The sequence below is a fragment of the Heloderma suspectum genome, chromosome 1, assembly GCF_057233095.1.
Source record: "Heloderma suspectum isolate Gila_16-S chromosome 1, 16-S_ref, whole genome shotgun sequence".
In the NCBI taxonomy this organism is placed as follows: Eukaryota; Metazoa; Chordata; class Lepidosauria; order Squamata; family Helodermatidae; genus Heloderma; species Heloderma suspectum.
In genome coordinates this window covers 342,973,713-343,000,095 of record NC_139458.1, presented here as the reverse complement: position 1 = coordinate 343,000,095, position 26,383 = coordinate 342,973,713, and the positions used below count along the sequence as shown (strand labels likewise).

At 41.6% G+C, this 26,383-nt stretch overlaps 1 protein-coding gene across 12 annotated transcripts in view; it reads left to right on the top strand.

Annotated features, from left to right (window-relative positions):
- The window catches only part of HIVEP2 (HIVEP zinc finger 2), a 169,786-nt gene that overhangs the window by 118,552 nt on the left and 24,851 nt on the right, over nucleotides 1-26,383 (top strand). For all 12 annotated transcript variants that reach the window (XM_084827726.1, XM_084827730.1, XM_084827720.1 and 9 more), the window contains one exon: nucleotides 2,730-2,828. The gene's annotated coding sequence lies outside the window, so the exon portion shown is untranslated. The remainder of the gene's footprint in view (nucleotides 1-2,729; nucleotides 2,829-26,383) is intronic.

The following is a 26,383-nucleotide window of genomic DNA, read 5'->3' as shown; positions in this document are numbered from 1 at the left end:
GCATCCTGCTGCCATTGCACATCAAGCCTGGTTAGCTAGGGCAAGAATCCCAGCTGGTGGTGTCTACATTGCTATTGCAGCTAGAAGGATGCACACTTTCTAATTTAGCTCCTGGCCGGAATAAAGGAACTGGCCTTATGAGCTGCAGCATAAACGCGGTGCTCCGGACACACAGCAAAGGGTTTATTTATAGGGTTTTGTAAGAGGCTTTTATATAATACACTTCAAACCAGCGAATCAAAAGTTTGTTTTCGGTGAAATGTTTTATTTCAGTATAAATATATCCATAAAGATTATGGATGAATTTACATGTAAATGAATATAAATGGCATCTTCTGTATTGAGCTGGGCTCTGTGAAAAGCAAGAATCTCACAGCCTGATGTCAGGAAAAGCTATAGAAGCAAAGCAGCAAACAAGGTAGAAGTAGTAGGATCCAACCATTGGCCAGTGCGCTCATTTGGTGATAGACAAGTGGTCCCAGCTTCTTGCAACTGATGTTGCTTTGCTAGTGTTTTCCCCTTATCTTTCCAGTAGCAGTTGGCCACTGTTTGCATTGCTGAAACTACTGTGTATTTATTTGATTGGAATACCTAGGTGGTATAGTCCATGGGTTGCGTCCAGTGATGTCTGTCAGCCAGCTGAATGGATACCGCTAATACACAGATTATCCCCTTTCTCCTGCGCACTCCTAAATTTGCTGTGGAGCATTGGGGATGCAGGGGGAAGGAGAAGTCCCATTGCATGAGCAGATGTCTGCTTGTGTGATGTTGGATAGAGTCCTACGTCCATTAATTTAAATAGATCCTGGTTGCTCCCAAACGAAGTAACATGATAATTGTTAAAGTAACTTCTGTTGATAAACAATAAGCAAATGTTTGAATTGTACTGAATTTTGAGGTACTGGTATAGAGTTCAAAATCACATGGAGGAGGAGACTACAGAGGTAGAACAGGCTCCCCACTTCAGAAGGCCCCCCCCCCCAACATGTGGAAAGCAGCAGGGCCGGGGCCCAGTTAACTGAATGTTCATCACATCGCAATGTCAGTTAGATTGTTAGTTAGAAGAGGAACCCTGGCCTTCGTCTGTACCACATCTTCCTGATGTAGGACAAGTGTGCTCTAAGCAGTCTGTGGGCTTCCGTTCTCTGCTGGAGTTTGTTTCTGTGCCTCTGGACAAACTAAAGTTGCTAGAAAATTACATAATGAAGTGATAGAATGCAAGGGTCTGAAGCCAGAACATATGTTTTCTTATATGCTCAAATGCCTATATAGACCACTGTTTACATTACTGATTAGTAATGCATTTGTCTGCTTGTTTTTGCTGCAGATAGCAAACACTGAGGGGAGGGAGAGTGTAACATGCACAAACCTCCAAGTCACAAATGGGTTCCAGACCCGGCCTGTCCTTTAGATCAGCCTCCCCCAACTTGGTGCCCTGCAGATGTCTTGGATTGCATTTCCCATCACTCTTAGCCAATGACCCTGCTAGCTGGGAATGATGGGGGTAGTAGTCCAATCACATCTGGAGGGCACCAGGCTGGGGAAAGCTGCTTTAGATTTTGATACCAAATTCCTACAAAACCACATCTGCATTTAGCAGGATTGTGGAGATCCTCCTTTTAATCAATTTATGTCTGCATTCTTCTATATTTAGATCTTTAGATGAAACCAGAGTGAAGGACCCACCAATACTTTCTCTTTATCCCTGATTAAATTAATTTCCTCACATGGTGGCTTGTAGGAGCCATGGAGGTGCAGTACATGCCATATAGAAAAAACAGCATTACAACTACAAATATACATTTGAATGTGTAGGGCAGTTTGTTAATGTGCCTGGCAGTTGGTTCACACAAAGACACTATGTGGTAGAATAGGGCATCTCAGGTCCATCTCTTCAACCCTGACTCCAGCGCTATTAAAGTATGAGCTAGTGCAGAAACAGCTGGCATATTTCCCAATTCTCCTCTCCTTATTTGCATGATTAGGAATACATCACATTATTATCCTGAAAGAGTAACTCTTATACACTTGCATAAGGAATTCCAAGGTTCATAATGCACTTTTGCTCATTATCTCAAGTTGCTTTCAACTCACTGTGCACTTGCAGTGACTTCTGAAATCCATCTATTTCTGTATGTCCAAGATAATGACCATGCCTTTATTTCACTTTCATGGTAGTGGCACTGGCTACCAGTTTGTTTCTGGGCTCAAATTAAGGTTCTGGTACTTTCCTCTAATGCCCAAAATGGCTTGGTGCCAAGATATCTCAAAGATTGCCTGCTTCCTTATAAGTCTGTCCACACATTACATTCATCATCTGAGGCCTTGCTGTGTATCTCACCACTAAATGAGGTTGGTGGGAACACCGGACAGGGCCTTTTCTGTGGTGGCACTGTGCCTGTAGAACTCTCTTCCTAGAGGGATTAGATTGATTCTTCACTGCTCACTTTTCAATGGTTAGTGAAGACATTCTTACTTGGCTTACCTTTTCATGATTGTTAGAATGAGCTGATACTTGCTCTCATTCCTATGTACTGTACTGTTCTAAGTTTTAATTTTTGTGGTTTACAAGTGTTTTAAATTATTTGTATTGTACACCTCCTTGAGAGTCTATTGGTTGAAAAGTGGTATAGAAATATGTTAATAAATAAAGTACACTCTCCTTATTTTATTGTTGATGATGTTGCTCTGCTTGCTAAAACCTTTTCTTAATTTTGTTCCCTAAACAGGTGTGGAAGATTCTAAAGAGCCATTATTAACTGGATTAATGAACCAAATAGTCTTGCTTAGGACCATTATTTACTTGCATCTCTGACATCAACAGAGAGGTAAGAAACGAATAGTAGCAACATACTATTTCCAGCTTACATAGTTGTGGTCTTACTTTTGCATGTAGATGTTCCAGTTGTAAGCTCCTTTGATGCATTCATTCATGTACCAAAATGAAACGTGTTGTTTCTGTATGTGCAATAATTGTTATTGTTGCTGCATATATTCAGAAAATACTCTTTCCGTGGCCCAGTTCAGATTTAATAGAAAGCAATAGCTTCCTGGTATATGAATGAGCTGCAGTGAGCCTTGAGCTTACTCACATCTGTCTCCCTTCATCTCTTTCCTGCCCATGAGAAGGAGATCAGAAGTTTCCAGTTTTAAACAAACAACAGTTGCCTGTGACATCCATACTTGAATTGTGGTTTGTTTAAATTCTAGTTAGCTAAAAAAGGCCAGGATCACAAGCTGTGGTTTCAGGTCCTGAGTTGTTTGAATTAACTAGAGTTTAAACAACCCATAGTTCTGAAAGGTTGGGTATCGTGGAGAACTGTGGTTAGTTTAAAATCAGAAGTGGATTCTTCTGAACTCCTCCTCTGGTAACTAAAGGGGGAGGCTCGCTGCAGCTCATTCACATAGTGGGAAACCATGGTTTCCTGTTTCATGTCTTTGCTGTGCTCTTTCTGCTTAAAGTTCTAGTTTCTCCTGCAATTTACCAAAGGCTATTTTTTATGTTAACATAAATATTAGTGGCTGGGGAGTGGGCTGTGGATTGGGTGGGTGGGGGGGGTTCAATGTTGTATTTGTAGCTTGAACTATAATCAGTTGAACTTCCAAAAGGAACAGATTATCTGGATTGTGAGTGAGTTTATAAAGTACAAATACGACATTTCTTTGACATGTTTAAAACTTATGAGATCATGTACATATTCTGAGCTTCTTGCCACCAAGGAATGTGCAGTTTCTGATACTATCCAAGGTATCAGTTCTTAACATCAGTTCTAGGAAACTGTACCTCAAACTGTGAGTGAATAGAAAAGCAGTTTGTTTTAACTTACATTTGTACCAATCATGTATCAAGTTGAGGGGGGTGGTGATTCTTAAAGCAAAAGGTTGTGGATTGTTCCCTAAGTATAATCAAATTAATTTAAGTGGCACAGGTTCTGTGTGCTTCCTAAGCATGAATTCAGAGATCACAAGCATTGTGTACAGGACATCAAAGTTTGCTGCTGTACTTAAAAAGTCCAGAACTTAGCTTCTGCCATGATAATCATTTGTGCATAATAGTTGATGGTCATTTGTGTGTTAAGTCTTATGAGTTTGTGTCTTCTGTTATGTGTATTTGGTGCATTTCCACAAATAACACTAAGATACATCTTCCAGTCTTGACTGCATCACTTCTGAATGCTGTAAATTCAGTGTTCTAACATTACATTGGAGCTGGGTCAAGAGCCACAAAATACCACAGCTAGGGATGGATGCAACTCTTGTTCAGTTCACAATTTGATGTGAATTTGCCTAATTCACATTCCCCAAATGTCGACACGAAACTGAATGCAGATGCACTGTGAAATCCGGACTTTCCCAAATGTGAGCAAATTTGGTGATTGAAAATGTGCACAAAATGCACATATTGGGGAGAAATGCACACTGAAAAAAGTACACATTTTTGTGTGGCCTTTTCAAGACAAAATTCACAGATTGCAGCAGAAACATTTGCAAACATAACTAGGAAAATCCGATGAGCTGAGTGAAAGTGAACATGACAGAATGACCCATCCCTAAGCATACCACCACCAACACAACAGAGCTGAAAAGGATGCTCCGGCATAGTTTTTCTGCAAGGGAGTAGGCATGGTCACTGCAAGTTGTTGTTGCAGCTGTTGATCTTCTCTGGACTTACTGCTTGTATGCCTACCAGCACAGGTGGATCTATGTGCTCTAATGTGCTTCGATTCCTGGATTTGCCAGAACTTACTCCTTAGAGGTTGCTCAGATTGAACCTTCACAAATTAGGAATTGAAAGTGGAAGAACACCATTTAGAAAATGTTTTAAAAAACTGTTATCCATTTATAAGAACAGCTTTAGAAATATTTGAAGTATATTAAGTAAAGCGAAAACCTATGAAAATCTCTTATTTTCCACCTCTATGTTCTGTGCCTCTGGATTTCCCAAGAACACATTCAACAGTCTGCTAGACTGATTTTAGCACTCTGTTGTGGTTTGGGAAAGTCTGATTCTGTATTCAAATACATTTGCATTTCACTCCCCTCCTACACAGAAAGGGACCAAAGGAGCCCAGTGTAATGTTTCCTCATGGAAGAGAACCTATGAAAAAGTAAAAATATCATTTCCAAAGTTCAAGGTCTTACCTTACAAGAACTTGGAGAGTAAACGCTCTGAAGACCACAGGCTGAAGCAACAACATTAGAGGATTTTTCTTCTCCTAAGCAAAAACATATGTTTGGCGAAGTTCTCTGTAAAGCACTCTCTCTCTCTGCTTCAGATGGTCTAATATAGCCTCCCCCAACCTCATTCCCTCCAGATGTTTTGGACTACAACTCCCAGAATTCCTGACCATTGGCCATGTTGGCTGGGGGTGATGGGAGTTATAGTCCAAGCCATCTGGAGGGCACCAGGTTGGGGAAGGCTGATCTACTATAATGTGTCAAGCCTCCCCCTCCCCCCAGCCAAATTAATTCTCGAAGCCTAGCCAAATAGTTTTTGTTGCACATTGGGCGGGGGAAGGGGAAGAGGCAGGACGGAGCATGCTGAGGGGGAAGAATAGAGCGCCTGGAGAGGAAGTAAGATAACATCCTATCCAGGCATAACATCCTGTCCTGTGCTTCTGTGATGATTGTCTGAAAAAGATAAGCGGCAGTATTTCTCCTGCTCTCCCAGTACTTCTGAGAGTGCTCAGTGCTGTAAGAGAATGCACTTGCATGTTGATGCAGTATCAGTGAGTGAGCACTTGCTATTAAAAGAATGTAAACAAACACGCAGGCCTATTATTTTGAAGAATGCAATCTAGTCCCAGTCCAAGCACAGGGAGAGGGGTCAGCAGGAACTCAAATGAGAAATCAATGGAATTGATGGTAACTTACAGCATTGGGATAAGGGGTGGATAGGGTGTCATGCACATTACTGTGGTGCAGCACATTAAAGGATTTTCTCTGTTCCTTAAAGTGGGATTTTAAAATAGGTCTTTCAGCTTTCATTAGCATTTGAGTTTATGGTCCTTCTGTGAATTGAGGCTCATACAGATGGAGCTTTTGTATCTTTAGAAAACTATCAGTAATAATGAGTGGGCCGGTAATAGCATATCCCTCCCACCCCCATGTAAGAGACATGTATGTGGTTGGATTTTATGATGCGCATTCTTGATTGGCTTAATTTAGATTATTCTGGTGGTGCTGTTATAGCACATGCTGCTACCCCCTGGAAAGCAAAACTTTAATGTCTGCAGGGTGGTTTATAGAGCTATAAAACCAGTTTTTAATGAAAAAAGTGAGTCTGTTCCAAAGGTTTGGCCTTGGTGTCTGATTTCAGTGCTGGATGTGAAGAAGAAACCGTATTTCCTCCAGTAGGTGCAGAGACTGCAGCCAAAACTGTGCTGCATTGAGCCTATGGACAGGAGATCTTCCAACAAAGAGAGAGAGTAAAACTCTGGTGTAGCAATTCTAGTGATTTCCTCCCATCAAAGCTGGTGTTAGTTATCGTGTCCAGCACAAAGACTTAAGGCCAGTTGATTTAACTGTCTTGGGTTACGCTACTTCATACTGCAGGTGAACCCTTCTCCCTGATACGTTAATTTTGTATGGGCAGGGATTGTTTTATTTGAGAGAACGGTTATCTATGTACAATCCACCAGGAAAGGAAGAAAAACTCTTACACTTGATTCTGCTGAATGTAAAAAGTGCCCTGCATTCTGAACTGGCTCTCATATGCAGACCAGTGTATGAACCCTGGTTTTGGATAGAACCCTTGGCAATATAGGCCCATAGGTGGCATCCTCTACAACCACTCCCACAATGTCAAAGAAGCCACAGAAAGAATTTCCTGTCACACTAGTGAGTATGCAGACTGTGGTCTTAGTGCCCAGTCTCTGGACTTTGGGGTTTGTATAACTTCATATGTCAGGTCAGCCTCAGGTCCAAAACATTCTGACAGTTGACCTGACATCCTCTGCATATGTACTTCTGATTCAGTTGACTAACCTGATCTGACCCTTATATGTGTCCAATGCATCTTGTTGGCAATCTCATCATATTTCATGGACTATGGAATCCTGCTTGTCTTCTGTCTATTGTACTTGCTGCTGCATAGGAGAGAGAACAAGGGAATATACATTCCAAATGCAAACATAATTGTGCCTTTCACATACCTAAGAACACCACTGTTAGCTGCTCAGACTCCTGACGGTATCAGCCATTCCTTCAAATATGAAGTGTATTGGTGTTGGCAACCTGTTTTGCAACTGGTTTATACCTTTATTCAGTCTTTACTATTCAGAGTTTACATGTGGCAGTTTTTCATAGTTCAGCTATGCTCACTGAATAGGAGCTGATAAAATCTTTGTGTATTACACAGTGTTAACTTGCTTTTAATAATTTCCATACAACTATAGCTAACATTACTCATCTTATAGCAGGAAGAAGCAACAGCAGTGTGTGCATTTTCTAATACATTTTTCTGTGTGTCACATTCTGAGGCCGTGATAGAATTATCTAAATGAATTTAGTGAAAAATAATGTCATATATGTTTCCGTTGCATATATTTTATCCGTCATTGTGAAGAAGCTGGCAGTGCATTTATATTCTGTGTATTCATTTGGAGACAGTCCTTGAAATCTTTTTGACACTGCGACCTCTAGTTTTCAAGCTAAAATGCAGACAGACAAGGATAGTCTGAAGGAGAAATGCTGTTGTGACCCTGAATCCTTTTGAATACTGCATTTCCAGAGTCTTCTCTCTTCGTACAATAAAAAAAGAGCAATCCAAAACACTACTAGGTAGATAAACTACCTGACACCCTATTTGAAGCCACATTTATTTCAATGTATGTCTTCTTGATGTCAATGGAATTTATTTCCATATTAATGAAATGTTAGTCTTACTTTATTTCCACCTTATTCCTAAACACACTTCCTTGCAAGTAACTTCTTCCAATCCCAGTGGAATTAGATGGCTTTGAAACCAAAGCCTTACAATGCAATTCTGTGCATATTTACTCAAATTTAAGGTGTGCATAGGACAATGAACTACAGCCATAGTGCGGTAAATCATTCCAAGTTGCATTGAAGAACTAGTAGTATACTAGTAGTATACACTTTAGTCTGTTTTAACTAGTGGCTTACATGTATTGGGAAGATAATAGATTTTGTTACTTTTTCAATGACTGGAACATAATTGGAAATGTGATGGCAAGATTGCAGCAAAATGCAGCAGCCAGATGGATAACAGGGACAAGGAAGTCCAAACATATAAGACCGGTTTTGGCCCACTTGCACTGGCTGCCTTTATGTTTCTGAGCCTGATTCAAGGTGTTGGTTTGTTTTAATCTATAAAGCCTTACATGGCTTGGGACTGCAGTACCTGATGGAGTGGCTCTATTGGAATGAACCTACCCGTACACTGTGTTCATCATCTAAGGCCCTCCTCCAGGTGCCTCCTCTGAGCAAGGTGTGGGAGGCGGCAACAAGGGAAAGGGCTTTCTCGGTGGTGGCCCCCCAATTCCAGTGAGGCCCACCTGGTGCCAACTTAGTTATCTTTTCAGTGCCAGGTTAAGACCTTTGTCTTCTCAGGCATTTTGCAGCATATAATGAGGTTTTAGCTATTGGGCAGTATAGAAATGTAATAAATGAAGTGAATGGAACCTACTGTTCCCTTGTGGAGTCTTCCTGCATGATTAAAGGGATTTTGTAGCAGGCATGCTGTGAAGAGAGAGACTTCCCCATTGTACTGTGTGTGCACATCTTTTTGGATAGGCACTGACCTCAGGAATGAATATTTATGTAAAGCAATATGAACTTTTAATCACAATATCTAGAAGCACTTCTGACTATAGAAGTCAGTAACATTCAATATGTAGTGGCCTGGTTCACACACAATAGCAGCCCAGGGTTTGGATCTCTGGGTTGTTGAGTGTTGCATCTGAACCCAGACCTCTGGCTTGTCAGGGGAGAGACAAACCAGAGAAATAACCCATAGTTTGTTGTAGGGTTGTTTTTCTGGCTTGTCTGTCCCCCAGTAAGCCAGAGGTCCGGGTTTCGGAGCAAGGCTGAGCAATCCAGTGACAGAGCATCGCTGGGTTGTTTAGCCATACACACTTGTTTGTTCCCAGTGACGTGCAAAGATGGCTAATATTTCTGCTACAACAAACAGTCTTAGCAAGATTTCAAGAAATAATGCTCTTGAAGCAAATTGAAGACCTAGTATATGGGTTCATCTGGTCATCTGGCCAAACAGTTATTCTTCAAGCAGGCCATGTCCATATCAACTCTTCCTTCTGAAATTGCTTCCGGGAAGGACCAGGAGGACCTGTTTTGTCCTTGACGGATACTCAACGTTTGCGTTTTCTGATCAAAGAGAGGTGCATGAAATACTTCTCTGAATAAGCAGGCTCCCGTTGGAAGTAGCAACTTTTGTCTAGGCACTTGACAAGAAAATACATGCTATTTTTTTCCATCTGAGCTAGAACTGAGTAGGCCAGGAGAAGAGTTAGAGTATCAGTCTAGAACTCCATCTAACAAGCAGATCTACTAGCAAGGGGCCTTCACTCAGCCTGCTGCTTCAACCATCAGGCTTGGGCGACTGCCCATGAGTGTATCTGCCTCTAGGTGGCTAAGCCTGGCTGCCTGTTCAAGCGGCAAGGCTGCCGAGAGCATCAGTGCAGGCGAACCAGGGATCTCTTTAACAAGATACCCACCTACGAATGGCTGAATCTGGAAGTGGGGCCTCTACCAGTGGCTTCCTCCAGAATGTGGGATTGCCTTGCACCTGTCGTTCCCAAGGCACAGCCCAGCGGGGAGACAGCTGGGTCAGGCTCGCCAAAAGCCTTTCCTGAACTGAACTGTGACAGCCTCACCCCACCTACCCTTCCCTTGCTATTTGACACTCTTTTCTCCACTCCTTTTTGTTGATTACTGATCTTTTCCCGTCTCATCCGAGTAATGCAAATCTGTGGGTGGGGACTGCCCGTGCTACATAATTCTTTAGAAATGGAACACTTTGAATCATGTATCTCAAGATTTCATTCTCTCAGGTTTGGATATTTTCAGGGAGGTAATGCCTGTTCTTATCAACCTTACTTGATTGCAGATTTCCCAAATAGCAACTTGTGCTATTTCAGCTAAAGCAACATTCCTAACTTTGCAAGAGGGGAGAAGCTGAATGGCTCTGATTGCTGCCGGAAACTTCTCTCCTCTTCCCACACTCATGTTTTGGAGACAGTGGAATGCAGGACTGCACTGATTTTCCTGACTGACCATGGCTGCAGTATTGCTTGGAATCACTGTGCAAATGGTAGGGACGGATGTCTAGCCAGAGGAGTGACCGTGCTTGGGATAGATTCCAGGGTGCAAGCACTTGAGCCCTCCTGTTGTGCATCACTAGTGCCCTAACTCCAGTTTCAATAATACATTCACTGGTTTTCTGAATGCTCTTGCCTGGAAGCTCAGCTAGGTTGCATGCTTACGAAACTCATTGCATTGTGAAAATTCCCATGTAATAGTGGTTCTTCATTTGGTCCATTGGTACTTTGCCAAGTAGTGCAGAGGCTGAATATGTTCCAAGCTGGCAAAGAATCTCAGATCCATGTTAACAGCTTTCACTAGATGGTTGTACACTGTTTTGAACTGAACATTAGTGGAACAAGCATACATGGGCTGATGAGGTATACTATTCCATTTGTTTTTGCAAAAAAACCATAAAGTGCTTGTGTGGCCATCTTGGCCACATGGTATAGTTGAATGAAAGAGGGGGACAGGATGTGAGGGAGGGCAGTAAGGCAGCAAACATTCCCCCCCACTACCCTGTGTACATTCAATATTAGCTGTTTGACTGGCAAATGTAACTTGACTGCAAGTCATGAACTTCATTGAATTTGGTCCAAAAAAGACACAGCTGAGCAATCTACAGGAAGCAATATTTTCCTAGAAATACGCAGTTCCAAACTGTATAAGTTCTTGCGCAGCTCATAAAAGTGCCTGTACGCTAAACCTGTGTCCTGTTCAAGGGAAGATTTTTTTAATTGAACAGAATTGGACTTCTGATATGAAAACTGAACCCATTGTGCAGTGAAGCAGCAGTGATAGGGACACTCGGTTGTTTCTAGTTGCAGCTGTTTACCAAAGTTTTTTGCAAAATATGGAAAAATGTGAGAACGTTAGTTCAGTAATGGTTCCAAGCTTGACTAGTGGAAAATATGACAGTGTTTCCATCAGCAGTTAAGAACAAGTTAGGCCTTTTATTTCTACAGGGGAGGTGGCATACAGTTTGCCCTACACAGGAAACTGTCAACGGCAACCTGCGAACAGCTGTGCAATGACTGTATGTAGGAGGGACGAGTTCAAAGCTTTCCTGATATTTTTTGATGGCTTTAACTTTTTCAGTGTTGTATCAGATATATACAAGTATATATAAATAGAGGACCCTATATGATCTTACCTACTAGAGGTAGTTACCGTGGAACTGAGACCCAAATACCAGAACACATGAAATTATATCATTTGCAAAAAGCAGCAACCCATCAACAGTGACTATTCCTCAGTACTCTCACACAACAGAAGTATAATATAATGTGCTCATTCTACCAAATGAGTTTACTATGGATGAATTCCCATTCTTGATGCACACACCCTCCCTCCATCATCCCAGAAAAGGGGAAATATGAACTATTTGTAACACATGACAGTGATGCTGCTAATACTGTCCTTCATGTATTTCAGACAGAACGGGTTGGATCCAGATTTAGGCGTGTGCAACTGGGTGGTGGAAGAGGATTTCCATATCCCCTCATCCTCATGGCAGCCCCCCCCCCCAGTTCCCTGAAAATGCCACACAAAGAATCAGGAGACCCCACTGATGAATGGGGTGAGCTGTGGTATAGAGGGGAGGGTGATCCTCCCAAAATTGGGTAGAGCCCTTCTGTCAATGGCAGACAGATCCTGGATCCAGCCCAATGAATTTATACCACTGAAGATGGTACATGGTTGCAGAATCAAAAGGTTTCGTGTCTTTTTGTTTTCTTCTGGTTTCAGCTGTTTTTTCTGTTTCTACTACCATATAAGCAATTGCAACATCTTGTATAGACATAAGAGCCATGCTGGATCAGACCAAGGGTCCATCTAGTCCAGCATTCTGTTCACACAGTGGCCAACCAGCTGTCAACCGGGAACCCACAAGCAGGGCATGAGCGCAACAGCACCCTCCCACCCATGTTCCCCAACAACTGGTGTACATAGGCTCACTGCCTCTATCATGTCTCTCCTTACCCTCCTTTTCTCCAAGCTAAACAATCCCAGCTGTAAAGGTTGTACCCTTCTTTCATAGGGGAGATGCTCCAGCCCCTTAATTATTTTAGTTGCCCTTTTCTGCACTTTTCCCAGCTCTGTAATATCCCTTTTTAAGTGTGGTGACCAGAACTGGACACAGTATTCCAAGTGTGGCCGCACCATAGATTTGTATAGGGGCAGTATGATATTGGCAATTTTATTCTCAATTCCTTTTCTAATTATGCCTCACATGGAGTTTGCCTTTTTTACACAGCTGCATACTGGGTTGACATCTTCATTGAGCTGTCCACCACAACCCCCAGATCTCTTTCATGGTTGGTCACCGCTAGCTCAGATCCCATCAGGCTATACTTGAAGTTGGGATTTTTTCCCCCCAACGTGCATCACTTTACACTTGCTTACATTGAACCACATTTGCACCCTATCTACTAAATCTAGTCCCTTAAATCTATTCTTCACCTCCACTGCATATTCATGAGGAATATTAGTGAGTTCCTATCTAACTGATCTGTGGGTCTTCCCTATTCTCTTTAGTCTGATTCTAAATTGTGCAATAAGAAGTTTGTGATCTGAACTACAGTCAGCTTCAGGTCTTGTTTTTATCAACTGCATAGATGTCCGCCAGCTTTGGCTACAAAGGATGTAGTCAATCTGATTTCGGTGTCGACCGTCTGGTGAAGTCCATGTATGAAGTTGTCTTTTAGGTTGTTGGAAGAGAGTGTTTGTTATGCACAGTGAGTTGTCTTGGCAAAATTCTATCAGCCTATGCTTCATTTTGTTCTCCCAGACCATGCTTGCCTGTAATTCCAGGTGTTGTTTGACTACCCACCTTAGCATTCCAGTCTCCTGTAATAAAAATAACATATTTTTTTTGGCGTACTATCCAGTAGGTGCTGCAGATCCTCATAGAACTGATCCACTTCTGCTTCTTCAGTATCGGTGGTTGGGGCGTATATTTGGATCACTGTGATGTTAAATGGTTTACCCTGAATTCGAATTGAGATCATTCTGTCATTTTTTGGATTGTATCCAAGCACTGCTTTAGCCACTTTATTATTAATTATGAAGGCTACTCCATTTCTTCTGTGGTCCTCTTGTCCACAGTAGTAGATCTGGTGGTCATTTGATGTGAAGTGGCCCATTCCAGTCCATTTCAGTTCACTGATACCCAAAATGTCTATATTTAATCTTGACATCTCCCCAATAACCACATCCAATTTGCCCTGGCTCATAGATCTTACATTCCAGGTTCCTATGGTGTGTTGATCTTTAGAACATCGGATTCGTCATTCACCACCAGCACCATCGGCTGCTAGCCGTCCTTTCGGCTTTGAGCTAGCTGCGTCATCACATCTGGGGCTAGTTGAACTTATCCTCTGTTCCTCCCTAGTAGCATTTTGACCATCTTCCGACCTGGGTGTCCCATCTTCCGACATATCTCTGGTTGTACTGATCCATTTAGTTTTCATGGCAAGAATACTGGAGTGGGTTGCCGTTTCCTTCCCCAGGGATCGTATTTAGTCTGACCTTTCTGCCATGACCTTCCTGTCTTGGGTGTCCCTTCACAGTTTAGCTCATGATGTCATTGAGGTGCTCAAGCTCCAGCACCACGACAAGGTAACGATCTCCTTTGCTGAAGAAACCCAACATATGAATGCCTAAATGAGTCGGATATCCTACCACTTCTCGAACCTCAGTGCAAAGAACTTAGCCAAGGTTACGCCTCGATAGGCCCCCTGCCCTGTTCCCTTAGGATGTCAGTAATTGTGGGAATACACAGTACGAGTCCTGAAAACATGCAGATTCAAGGCATGCTAACAGCTAGATTCATGATGAGCATTTGCCTCTGGCCGTGTCCCTTGACCATATCATTGTTAAGCGTGTGGTGAAGATTGTGATTTCCACGCACTCATTTGAAAACACAAGAAAAAATCCATCTGTCTGTGAGATGGAGCAGTCTGTTGATGGCTTTGCATACAGCCAGCTACAACCTGTGTTGTGTTTGCCATGTGATTGGAGATGATTTTAAGATCTATTCGTTTGGTTCAATGTGAGCAAGGTTAATCAATGCATATTGAGAACCAGTGTGATCTAATAAAGAGCATGTAGAAATCAATTAGGGAGGACTATCTTCAAATCCATAATAAATGATGAGCTTTTGTGAAGCCTTGAGTAAGTGACTCTGCTTTTCATCTTTAAATGATACCATTTATTTCCTCTGCTGGATTAAAGCTTGGCAGATCATCTTAGCTGAGGTTTCTGAAATAAACAGTTCCCATAAGTCACTTATTTTACATGTTCAGTAGGAATCATGTTGGATGCAAAGATGGGTAAATGGGTGTGGGAAGACAAATCTTGAATGAGAGAGTAGAACTGAATTTTTCAGAGGGCAGAAGGAGAGGGAAAGCTTAGTTGCTGGAATTTTCTGTTTAAATGAAGAGGTTATTCATTTAGTGCCATCAGTATGCATGGTACTTCAAAAGAAATAAAGAAAATATAAGTCCTTCTTCTGAGGAGTTTAAAAATGTAGTTTAGCTGTGGGGAGACAATGGGTGGGAATAGGTAATGACTGTGAACAAATGCAGGTAATACTGTGCCGGCTCTACCATTAGGCAGAGTAGGGTAGTTGCCTCAGGCAGTAGATGCTGGGAGGTGGCAGCAAAGTGTTGGAGGAGAGAGCTGTGTGTCATGCAGCCTGTCCTGTACCCCTTAAGCTAGCCTGCTGCCTTCAGGTACGGTGGATGATGCTGTCCCATCCCCACTGTTGAAGTAAGATTCAACTGCCTGTGTAGTCAGCTTTTGTACATTGATTGGGAGGGGGCACCATCTTGTTCTTCGCCTCAAGCAGCAAAATGGCTTGGGCTCGTCCTGAGCACATGCACACTGTTCCTATTTCTTTCAATTATTTATTGTTTTAATAATCATCATATCCTTTTCATGGGATTGTCTGAATGGCATTTGCTACAAAACTGAATGTTGAGGGTGGTTTTACTTTTCCAACGGTTCCATGCTGCTGCTGCTGATAAATTCAGTTTTACTGAGAACCTCAGTCTTACAGTTGTCAGCTGTGGTGCCTCCAGCATTGTAATGTAATTTTGAGGTACAGTGATGACAGCCTTAAATGCAGGCTTGGGCATGGTTAAATTACGTCCACTTGTGGAAACATGAGAACTGTTAATGATGAAACCAGAGCTTTGTTAATAATGCATTGTAATTATTGTTTCAGTTGGGCAAATATCTTATATTTCTCCTTTTTTAACCTGAGAATCCCAGTTAAGCTGACTTTGTTCACTCGATTTTTTCCTACACCTCTCCTTTTTTTGTTTTGTATTTAAATAGCTAGAGAGCCTTAGTGTCCTCCTTTTCAAAGGCAACGTGCCTTCACAATGTAAGTACATTTGCATAGCTTAGTGAATTACATAGGCAGGGAATGGCCCACGTAATGAACAGATGAAGGAACACAATTTTAATAATAGAAGACACCTGATTGGCCCTGCCCTTTCATGAAACAATGGAGATGTACGTCACTCTCCAGGACAAACAGTGCCTGTGGCACTGTGCTTCCCACATCTGAACAGCTCTGATGTGCAGAAATAAAAGGAGAGGGAATATATTATATATTATTTTATTATAAGTAAAGCCCTATATCCAGAGTGACTGTCAATACACACAAATATTTAATTGTTTCCTCTTTGAAGAGTGGGGTCACCCTCTCCTTTCTGGGTGGAGGGATCATAGCTAAGCAATGGAGCACATGCTAAAAGTCTCAGGCTCAATCCCAGGCTTAAAAGGATAAGGTAGGTCAGGTAGACCTCTGGAGAGCCATGTCCAGTCAGACTAGATGATACTAAGCTAGATGGATCAATAGTCTGGCCTAGGATTTTAGGAATATGTGGTCAATGATTAAAGGCAGGGGTGGATTTTGAGTGAACACTGGGTAGAGCCTGATGACTTCTTGGTGGGTCTGGAGGTGGAGCATGGCAGTTTCTGGCAGGTCATAGGATGAATCCTTGCAGATCAATTCAGTAGAGAGAAAGAGAAATTAAACCCTCTAGCTCAAAAAACCACTGGGTCTATCCAACAAAATACTAGAGTCAAATAGGTAAGAGACCTATAGAAGACTGTCTGTAAGATTCAGTCACTCCAGGCACTTTGGGGGTGTTTGACAAATAGCAGTTGTGAGAAGGGGATTAATTTTAATTAGGAAAATGGTGGAGAGGAAGGGGATGACTCTCCCTGTCCCACACAGCCTTGGCCTCAATCCAGTTTGCATCTCCCGTGTTATGTGTTGTTTGGTTCTCAGGGAGTTAGCACATGGTGACAGTAGAGGTCCGGATGCTGAGGTGTTTGTTAAAGGCTTGGCTGGCCAAATAAGGCTCCTGCACTTGCTTTGCTGACATCTAGAACTTGACAGCATGACGAACCAGCAGAAGATCTGCAGGTTCTTGGGACTGGAGTAACATTCTGGCTCCTTGACTGTGATGAAAATGTGCATCTTTAGCCACTTGATCCTTCCTTGTTTTCTCTACACACTTTACAAATAGAGCCTTTCTACATGAGGCATTTATTGTGTGCTCGCGATTCCTCACTTACGGTAGTTTGTGGGTCCTTTACCAGATGTTATCATCCTCCAGGACCTCTCCCGTACTTTGCAATCATATTAGTGGGAGGGTTTCTAATGAAGAAAGTCTGTTATTTTTTGTGAATGGTGAGATAAAGCCTAGTGTAATTGTGCAATTCTGCTATACCACAGCATGACTTAGAGCTTGTATAAAGGAGTATAAACATAAAGAAAGGAGGACAAAAAAAACTCCTGGAAAAAAACATGTGTAAAGGAGCCGATCTTAATCCTGCAAAGAATCTGGAAACAGAAACCTCGGTAAAGTGGAGCGTTAAAAGCCTTATGCAGAAAAGCCCTTAGCGAAAAGAAACATCAAGGGCAGCTGCAAATTCTGGGCTTGAAGAGAGTGCAATTACCAAGCCCAGCTTCAGATCCTGAAGGTGATCTCAAGCCAATTAAAAACAGCTCTACCTCACTCCATTAAAACTTAGTTATATCTGCAAGATACAAGATATATCTGCACCAACGCCCACTCTGTTGGTGGAATTGGTTAACTCCCACATAACTCATCATAAGCAGAAAAGAGAAGGGTTTGAAGAGGAAAGGACTGTTCCTGCAAGTTCCATCCTTTACATTCTGTCTCCCTCCTAAGGAAGGGCAGATGAGAGGAAACAGAGGATGGACCGCAGCAAGATGTAACATTCTGGTTCATATTTATTGTTTTTTCCAAGACCCTCCTTGATACTGGTGGCTCGTGAAGTGATATCTGGAAAGTTGTAAGTGCAATCCATAGCAGTTCTCACTTTGTACTTCTGTACATTGTGTACATTATCAGTAGAAGATCTAGTGCTGAAAGGCAGGATAGAATTTTCTCAAACCTTCATATCACAGTGGACAGAAGGAATACTTTGAGTAACTACCAGTGAAGAGCTTAGAGCACCCCTGAATAATGAACTGTATCACCATGAAATATCTATCAATTGCAGGATGGGCAAAATATTTATGTGCCTGGCTTGCAGGATGCAAACTGTTATGCCAGCCAGGAAGCAGAGTTTTATGGCATCTCTAATTACATACCACATTACTTCACTACATTATGTTATACATTATGCATTATGTTAACCAATCAGGAACTTACAGAACTTCAACCCACTGCACATAACTCATAACATCAGCAGGAACTGCTTTGTCTCCTGTAAATGGTTAATAGCTTTGATACACTTGCTTGCCTGCAATGCCATCCATGCATGTGTATCTAGTAGTAGTGGTATGTGTCTTCCTTTCAGCAACTTCTGCACACTCGTACCCATCTCATCTGCTTTTGAAATTCAAGGGAGTTTAAAAAAGCTATTTTAGAGAGTTAGCAAAGAGACCTAAAGGTCTATTTTAGAGAGTTAGCAAAGAGACCTAAAGGGAAACCAGGGCGATGAAGAAAAGGAACAAAACCTGAGGTAAGCAAAAGTGGCCGTTTTATGTCAGTCTGGGTAACCCCTCTACACATACCTGTCCCAGAAACATAGAGTAGAATAGGGAGTTGGAAGGAGGTATAAACTGGAGCAAGGATGTGACAGGATTGGTGATTGGCTCTAAATGGCATGTATTTGAGGACAGAAGAGAGCATGAAGCATGCATCAACCAGCAGGTAGAAAGAAGCAACTGATCTAGAAGAAGAGGAAGAGGAATGCAGGAAGAGGGAGGACAAGGGGAAAGCGGCCAAAGAAGACCATGCTGACTGAGAAAGCATGTTGGAGAAAAACAAAAGACACAGGGTCTGAAGGCAACTGGAAATATGTCAGTCAGCCCCACCCTAAAGAAATTGGCTATGTTCTTAAGAAGTTGTGGAGGAAGAAAGCACACCTCTTCTTGCCCAGAGACCTGGGACAGAAGAAGTGATATGCTTTGAGTAGCAAAGGTCCGGGATACAGGTATATGAAGAGGGCTGAATTTCCAGTGTGATCTCTGTTTTCCTTGGAACATATACATCACTTCTGGGTGGCTGACATTTTAAGAAGGAAACCAAACACAGTTATGTTGGGGGTGAGTGTTCAAATTTAGAATAAACCTTTTTGTGGATTTCCACATTGCTGTATGACAAATCAGTGCCTCTCGTAATATTTTTTTTCCAATGCAGCCTTTAAGAGTTGAACAAATTACCAACCTCTGTTCTAATTATTCACCATAGACAGAAGTGGAAATACATTTTTCCTCTCAGTCATATTGGCTAGTAACATTGTTCTTCCCTCTGCCTCAGTAGTGTTGGGTATGCCTTGAGCCAGCTGAGCTGTTTTGTTCCGTAAGTGCTTTTAATATTATTTTTGATACCTTTGTGTCTTACCTTTTCCTCCAAAGAGTTGGGTGGTAAGAGGGTGTTCCCAGGAGGTCTCCTGTATCACCTAGGTTTAGACCAAATTAGATGGGAATACAGCAGATTCCTTCAGACCATTCAGACACAACATACTTTACTTAATGCTTCTCTCTGCTTGCAGTATGCTGTGATCTGGATACTACCTGTCTGGTTTGCTGCATATAGAAGATCCTGCCTCAGTGCAGACAGTTGGACTTGTTAGGCCAGAAGTGTTTTCTTGAAGTGGTTCACGATGTTTCCACTCCTTTTTCTATACATTGATCTCTGTTTCTTATTTCAAACACCTGTCTTATTTGGCCTTTTACATAAATAGCTCTTCAGAGATATCCAGAAGTAAGATGGCTGGGTTTGTGGTTTTTTGGTTGTTGTTTTTTTACAGAACCTTCCCACATTTTAATTTTTTAAAGGCCGACTTATGAATAAAAAGTAAAAAGTGCAGGAACCTTTGCTAGTGTAGGGCCCGGTGATGCATTGTATACACACTGATAATCACTGTGCTTAGCAGTATTGTAGAGATACCGCCATATATCAAAATGGAACAGAACAGACCGTATATTTTAAACCAGGATGCTGTTTTGCATTTAGGTGAGTTCAAAAAAACCCTAAGTGTTAGACTTGCTAAATATATGCATACAGTCATACCAAGTGGGTAGTCCTGGCTATATTTAGGTTTTATGCTTGCCTTTATTTTTAATGACACCTCCATTGTACCTTCAGTTCTAAGCAAACTGCTGCTTCCTGAGTTAGTAGGAAACTTAAAATGAAAGGAGGATCAGCTCTTGTCATGTGTCATTTATCAAGGCATTGCTAATGGCTGGTTTCTGGGCAGGAAGAGCAAAGCTTAATATAACAAGCAACAGCAAGGATGACCAAAAAAGAAAAGAAAAAGACAACTGCTCTCCTTAACCGTTTGCTCTTTGCAACTACAGAACCTTATCTGATCACCCACGCTCATCTGGCTGCTGACGTTGTACAGGCTTCATTTGCATGATCTATTTTTACAACTATTGTGTGTCTTTTGAGGAACCAAGCAAGAAGCCTGTCTTGTAGTGATTCACCATCTCAGACTGAACAGGACAGCCTAAAATGTGGAAAGGAGATGAAAATATAAATATGCATGCTAATTAATCTTCTTAAGTAGTTTGGGTTGTAAAGCACAGCAGGAAAGCACAACAGCTGCTTCACACATTAGATATGAACATGTACTGTATGTATGTGACAGATGTGCAATGGTTACAGGTACATATGTAGGACTGGCTGTGACCTCCCCTTCACATGTACACATATGTATCTTTGCTGTCATATATGAAGCAGCCATAAACTGAAATGGTTGGGATAGTTTTCAAAATATTCTTTGTTAAAAACAACAACTCTTAAGTCTCTCTCTCTCTCTCTCTCTCTCTCTCTCTCGTGTTTGTGTGTGTGTGTGTGAGAGAGAGAGAGAATATACATACTCAGACCTGTAATAATAGGCCAGTGTGTGGTGCAGTTGCTAGAGAGAAAGCCCAGGCATTTGGGAAACCCAAGTTCATCTCCTCACTTGGCCTTGAAGAATACTTTGTAACTGTGGGCAAGTCACTTGTGTGACTAAAATACCAATCCTGAGCTCCTTGGAGGAAGGGTAAAACACAAATATAGGAAGGCAACATTGGACTAGTTTCTAAACATGTGAATATAAAACTGTTCCTAGAGAATGGTCATATCAGAAACTAGTTGTATAAGTTTATGACTTAAACAACTCAGGTTCGTCAAGTAATGGCATGTAAGCAGGCCTTCCCCATAGTGGCACCCACCCTCTAGAATGTTCTCCCATGTGTGGTCCAAGAGGTAGAAACTGTGGAGAGCTTTAGATTCCTTTTGGAGATGTATCTATTCACTCAAGCATTCCCTGACTCATAATCACACTGCCTGTTTTATTGTTCATGTAATGTTTTTAATGAATGTAATATTTTATACTGTTTTACATTGGTTTTTATATTGTATATTACGTATTTTTATGTAAATTCATTTTGAGATCTTAGGATATCAAATGCTATACAAGTAGTTCAAATAAATGAATGAATGAATGGGATAGTTCTAGAGACAGTACCAAGAGTTCTAACAATGCAGACACCTCCATCAGCAGACCCTAGTCCCTGCACCAGCCCACTCTATGAGCAATTGAGGATACGTTTGCTTCTTTACAGATAATAACATCTTTCTATCAGTCCTTCCAGTATCCAAGGTACTATACAAATGTTGTGTGTTTCATCTAGTTGATTGCCAGAGAAAACCATCTACAGAAATCTTGCTCTGTGATGGTTAGGGAGTTCCAAAATAAGTAACTCACCTAAACTACTCAGCATCCATTAAGTATCAGCTCACAAGCTGTATTACTTCTCTGAATGCAGATGTGTAGACTATGCATCTGTATGTAAGAACATATCCAGTATAACATCCAAATGGACCCTAAGACTCAGAGTGACTTTTGATGTAACATAGTGCTGGGGTTGGTGTGAGTGGGAATAGGAACCCAAAGGGACCCGTGCTTCCGAAGATCTGAATGTCAGCTTTTCAGTCTCTCCCTGAGGTCGCATGGGGACATTTCCTGCATTTGACTGTTGAGGAGGAAGATGCAAAGCTAGGTTTGGGCACTACAAAGACATTCCAAGAGCAGGAAGTAAAGAATAAATTAGGTCCAATCCTATGCATGTTTAGAGAGAAATAAGTCCTACAAGTCCCAGCCAGCATGGATGAATGGGGCATGCTGGGAGTTGTTGGCCTTATTTCTGTCCAGACATGCAAAGGATGTCTTTGCAGAAAGGGTGCAGACATGCACCCATAGCAAACGTATACTGTGGAACTTCATTCAGGAAGTGTTTGCCAACACATATTTTAAATCCAGGTCACAATTGGACATTAAAAAGTAGCCTTGAAATCCCATGGATTTTAGTGGGAGTGTTAGGTGCTCAGTCTTTCCAATTAACTCTGGATGGATCTTGCATACAGTTTCCCTTGTTGCTGCTCCTCTTCCTCCTCCTGCAAGGCAGGTAATGGTGACGCGCTTTTAAGTGGGCATTCTCTGTCACCAAATGGAAAAATCAGCTGAGGGCAGTTCCGCCCCAGGTGTCTTGTAAGAGTTCTTAGAAACAATCATAAAATATATTATGTATTTTAGAGAGGGAGGGAGAAGTTTTTTTATGCAGAGAGTAGCAACCATAAACTATGTAAACATCTGGCAAGTAAGCCATTCTCATTAAAGAAACACATACAGCTTATGCAGACAAATGGTTAAAACCTATTAGAATGTGCTGTTCACTTTGGGGGGGGGGGTTATTTGAGATGGGTTGGTTTATTTTCCAGCTAACAGAACTTGGCTTCAAGAATTCATTTCTTGGAAACTGTTACACCACAATGTTCTGATGCACATAACAGGAGTTCTGTGTGAGCATAACTGCTCCATTCTCTTGAATATTAGGAAAAGCCACAAACGCATAGAATCCTGTGTTGGAGACAGTGGAGAAGGCCTGTTTGCCAGGGATTCTTAATGTACACCAGAACTTTACAGTGCTTTGGATGTGACTACTGCATGCATAGATAAGCTAAGAGCCACAGTCTACTTAAGGTGTGGCCAAGAGCTTGTATACAGCTGATGGATTTTATAAAACATCTTTGGAGAGCAGGCACGTTTTCCCAATCCCATATCTCAAAGTATACTTTTGAACCCCTCCCCCGTTTCAAAAGTAGTTTGCCACATGGCCTGGGGGAAGCTGCTTTTCAAGCAATTCTTTCTACAGGCATAATTCCACTACTTCATAGCAACTAGGGAGAAGCTTGGTAGTGGGCTAGCAGCAAGGGCTGTGAAGCCACTGTTAATCCCCTCTTGTCCTATCAATGAGAGCCATAGATCACTTCTAAGAAGGCTGTTTTCCTGGAGGCATGCAGATTCCCAGTATGCCTAGTGATAGGATCCTGTATGTATTTCTCTGTAGTATGAATATAGCATACCTGACATACTCAAAGAGAAGTTCCCTCATATTATTCCCATGATCACAAGATTAGCCAAGACTGCCCTCTTCAGGGTGCTATTGAATACCAAACTTAAACAGCCAAAGAACACATTTATGGTGGCGTCCCCTCAACTCTGGATCCTCACCACCACCACCACCACTCATCAAAGACTTTTGTTTCTGAAGACTTCTTCAGAAACAAAAGCGATGTGCAGATGTAATGCTAAGCCATGGTTTAGCATTACAACAACAGGATTCTGCAAGCCCTGGGTTTACACGCTCCCCTTTCCCCTTGTGCTGATGCCACCTCTGGTACGAACACGAGATTAGAAGGCTCCACTTTCGTTTTTGATTAGCATGTTCAGATCCTACTTTGTGGTTAATTGCAACTTGTTTATTGAAACAAGCTAACTTCATAAACTATGAGTTGAACTTAGTCTCAATAAACCATAGTTAGGATTAACCACAGTTCGTGCAGGTTCAGATGACACAATAAACTGTGGTTAATTTAAAACAAGTGAAAGTTGTCAGACTCCTTGTGGCAATGCCAGAGGGGGAGTGTGCATGCCTGGGGCTTGCTATTGCTCATTCTGATAATCATGGTTTAGCTAGCATTGCCCCAACTTGCTTGTCACAATAACTCAGGGTTGGTTTGTTTTTTAAATCTGGGTTATTGTGAACACAGCAACATGCTGTTACACACTGCTTGACTGGTTCTATTGCAAGTGGGAATGGCTAAATGGTTGTTTACTGTGATGTGCAAACGAAGAACTTCGATTTGTCTCTCCCTCAACAAACCAGAATTGCAGGAGAGACAAGTCAGAGTTCCTGGTTTGCATGTCACATAAACAACCCAGGGACAGAGCATCCCTGGGATGTTTAACTGCTCCAGCTTGCAGAGGAAATGATCGGGAAGTGCAGACCAGCACACTGCTGCATTCACAACCATATATATATATATATATATATATATATGGCTATTGTGACATGTGAACTGGGTCTTTGCACCTGAATGACATTGAAGATTCTTCTATTATCTGAATTAGATTTAGAGGGCCAAGATTAAGTCATTAGAGAGCTGGGGATTTTTAAAGCATCTTTTAGCACTGTTTTGATTTGTTTTAATTTGAAATGGATATTTTCTAGTTTCTTTTAAATTTATTATTACCCATCCTGAACTTTGAAAACAGTAATGCTATAAGCTATATGTTCGATTGATTCATATTTTATAGAAAACTGTGCTGAATTATCCAGCTTTTTTAGTGATCCTAAATGGTTGACCAGTTTTTATTTCCCAAAATTGTGTGTCACTTTCCTATATTAATGGGTTTTGAGAACCATTAAGGAATCCAGCATAAGGAGGAAATGCAAGAAAAATGTTGATTGTTGAGTTTTAAACAAATAAAGAGCTGTACTTGGTTTTTCTAGAATGAAAGACTTCAAAAATATTCAAGCAGCAAAAGCTCAGTACATTTTTGAAGCAGAAAATACAGTTGTCTGTATTTAAAAGGTATCACTTGTTTGAGGTCAAGCTACATGTGGAAAATAATTCTATATGTGCTAATGAGCTATTGTACTTGGTAACTATCCTTACACTTTAAAAACAAGATTCAAACTTTTATGAAGAGCCAGTAAAAAGTCCTGGAAATTACATTCTTACATGGAAGAACTCAGGAAACCATGTAGAATAATGCCAGATAGAAAGCCACAATCACAAGAGACCACTTAAACTCCCCCTGCCCCGAAATATTGGGCATGCAAAGTAAAATACATGTAAAAGAAAGTAAATACTGAGGTCCTAGAAAGGGTTTAACTTCATTTTTATTTTTAATAACTGTGGATGAGAAAAGTGGAATACCAGAATGCCCTCTTGTTGCTAGATTGCAATTTGAAGTCCACAGAAATTCTTTTAAAGTGACACGTGTAAATTTTGCTGCTTTACAGACGTATCACGTTAATGTGTGATGGCATTATATCTCTTAGGGTCAGTCTGTATGTTTCATTTGCTAATTGAGAATACTGAAAATCAGTGCTCCGTGCAATAATATCAAGAACATCTTTTAATGTAGATTGTGGCCATCGCTTGGAGAACCTGTTGTGTTAGTGAACATAGAAGGTTGATGTATAGCAGGTCATCTGAGGAGTAGTAGCTTTTCAGGGTCTCAGAGATTCTACACATTAGCTGCTACCTGATCCTTCTAACTGTAGATGCCAGGGATTGAACTCTGTACCTTCTGCATCCAAAACATGTGCTCTACTATTGACTATGGGCCCTCCCCAACAAAATTCTACCAGCCACATTTGGCGGAAGCCTGGAGACTCTCCATATGCTCATGGAATTTGAGTGGGGTAAATTGTGTTAGATGTTATAACCACAGCATGGAGCATTTAAGAACATAAGAAGAACTGGCCTGGATCTAGCCAAAGGCCTATCTAGTCCAGCATTCTGTTCATACAGTGGCCAGCCAGATGGCCCAACAGGAAGCCCACAAACAGGACATGAGTGCAGTAGCACCCTCCTATGCTTCTTTCTTAGGAATTGGTATTTAGAGGCATACTACCTCTGATATTGGAGGTATTCTGTGGCCATCTTGACTAGTAGCCATTGACAGTCCACCATGGAGATGTCTAATCCCATTCTAAAGCTGCCTAAGATGGTGGCCATCGCCATATCTTCCTCCCTGAGAAAGCACCATTGTTACTATCTTAGCCCACTTAATTATGATACACATGATTTGTAACTGCATTATGTCCAACTTCAGCCACACCCCTGATCATGCATGGTGCTCTCTCTTGTGAGCAGATTTCCTCATTCATCTAGATGAAGGGAGCAGCAGCCTCTTGGATGTAAAAGGACTCCTGCCTCCTTTGTTGAATAGAAAGTTGATGCTCTTTTTCATGAGAAACCTCTGTGTATGCACTGTTGTCAGGGCCAAAACAGTCATTACTTTATCTCTGTGTGTAGCAGCTATGTCTTTTTTCTTTCTCTTCATTTTTACTCTAGAGTAGGTGCAGGGGACCCAATCAGGATCCTAGCATGGGGAGTGGGGGGGGGGGGCTTTTAAGATCCAGGGCACCCTGTGCTTACTCTAGAGTACCATTTTTTTTAAAAAGCCGCTAGACACAGATTTAAATGATTGTCTGTTTTGGCTGTCTGAGAAACAAAACTGACTGAGGCTCTTC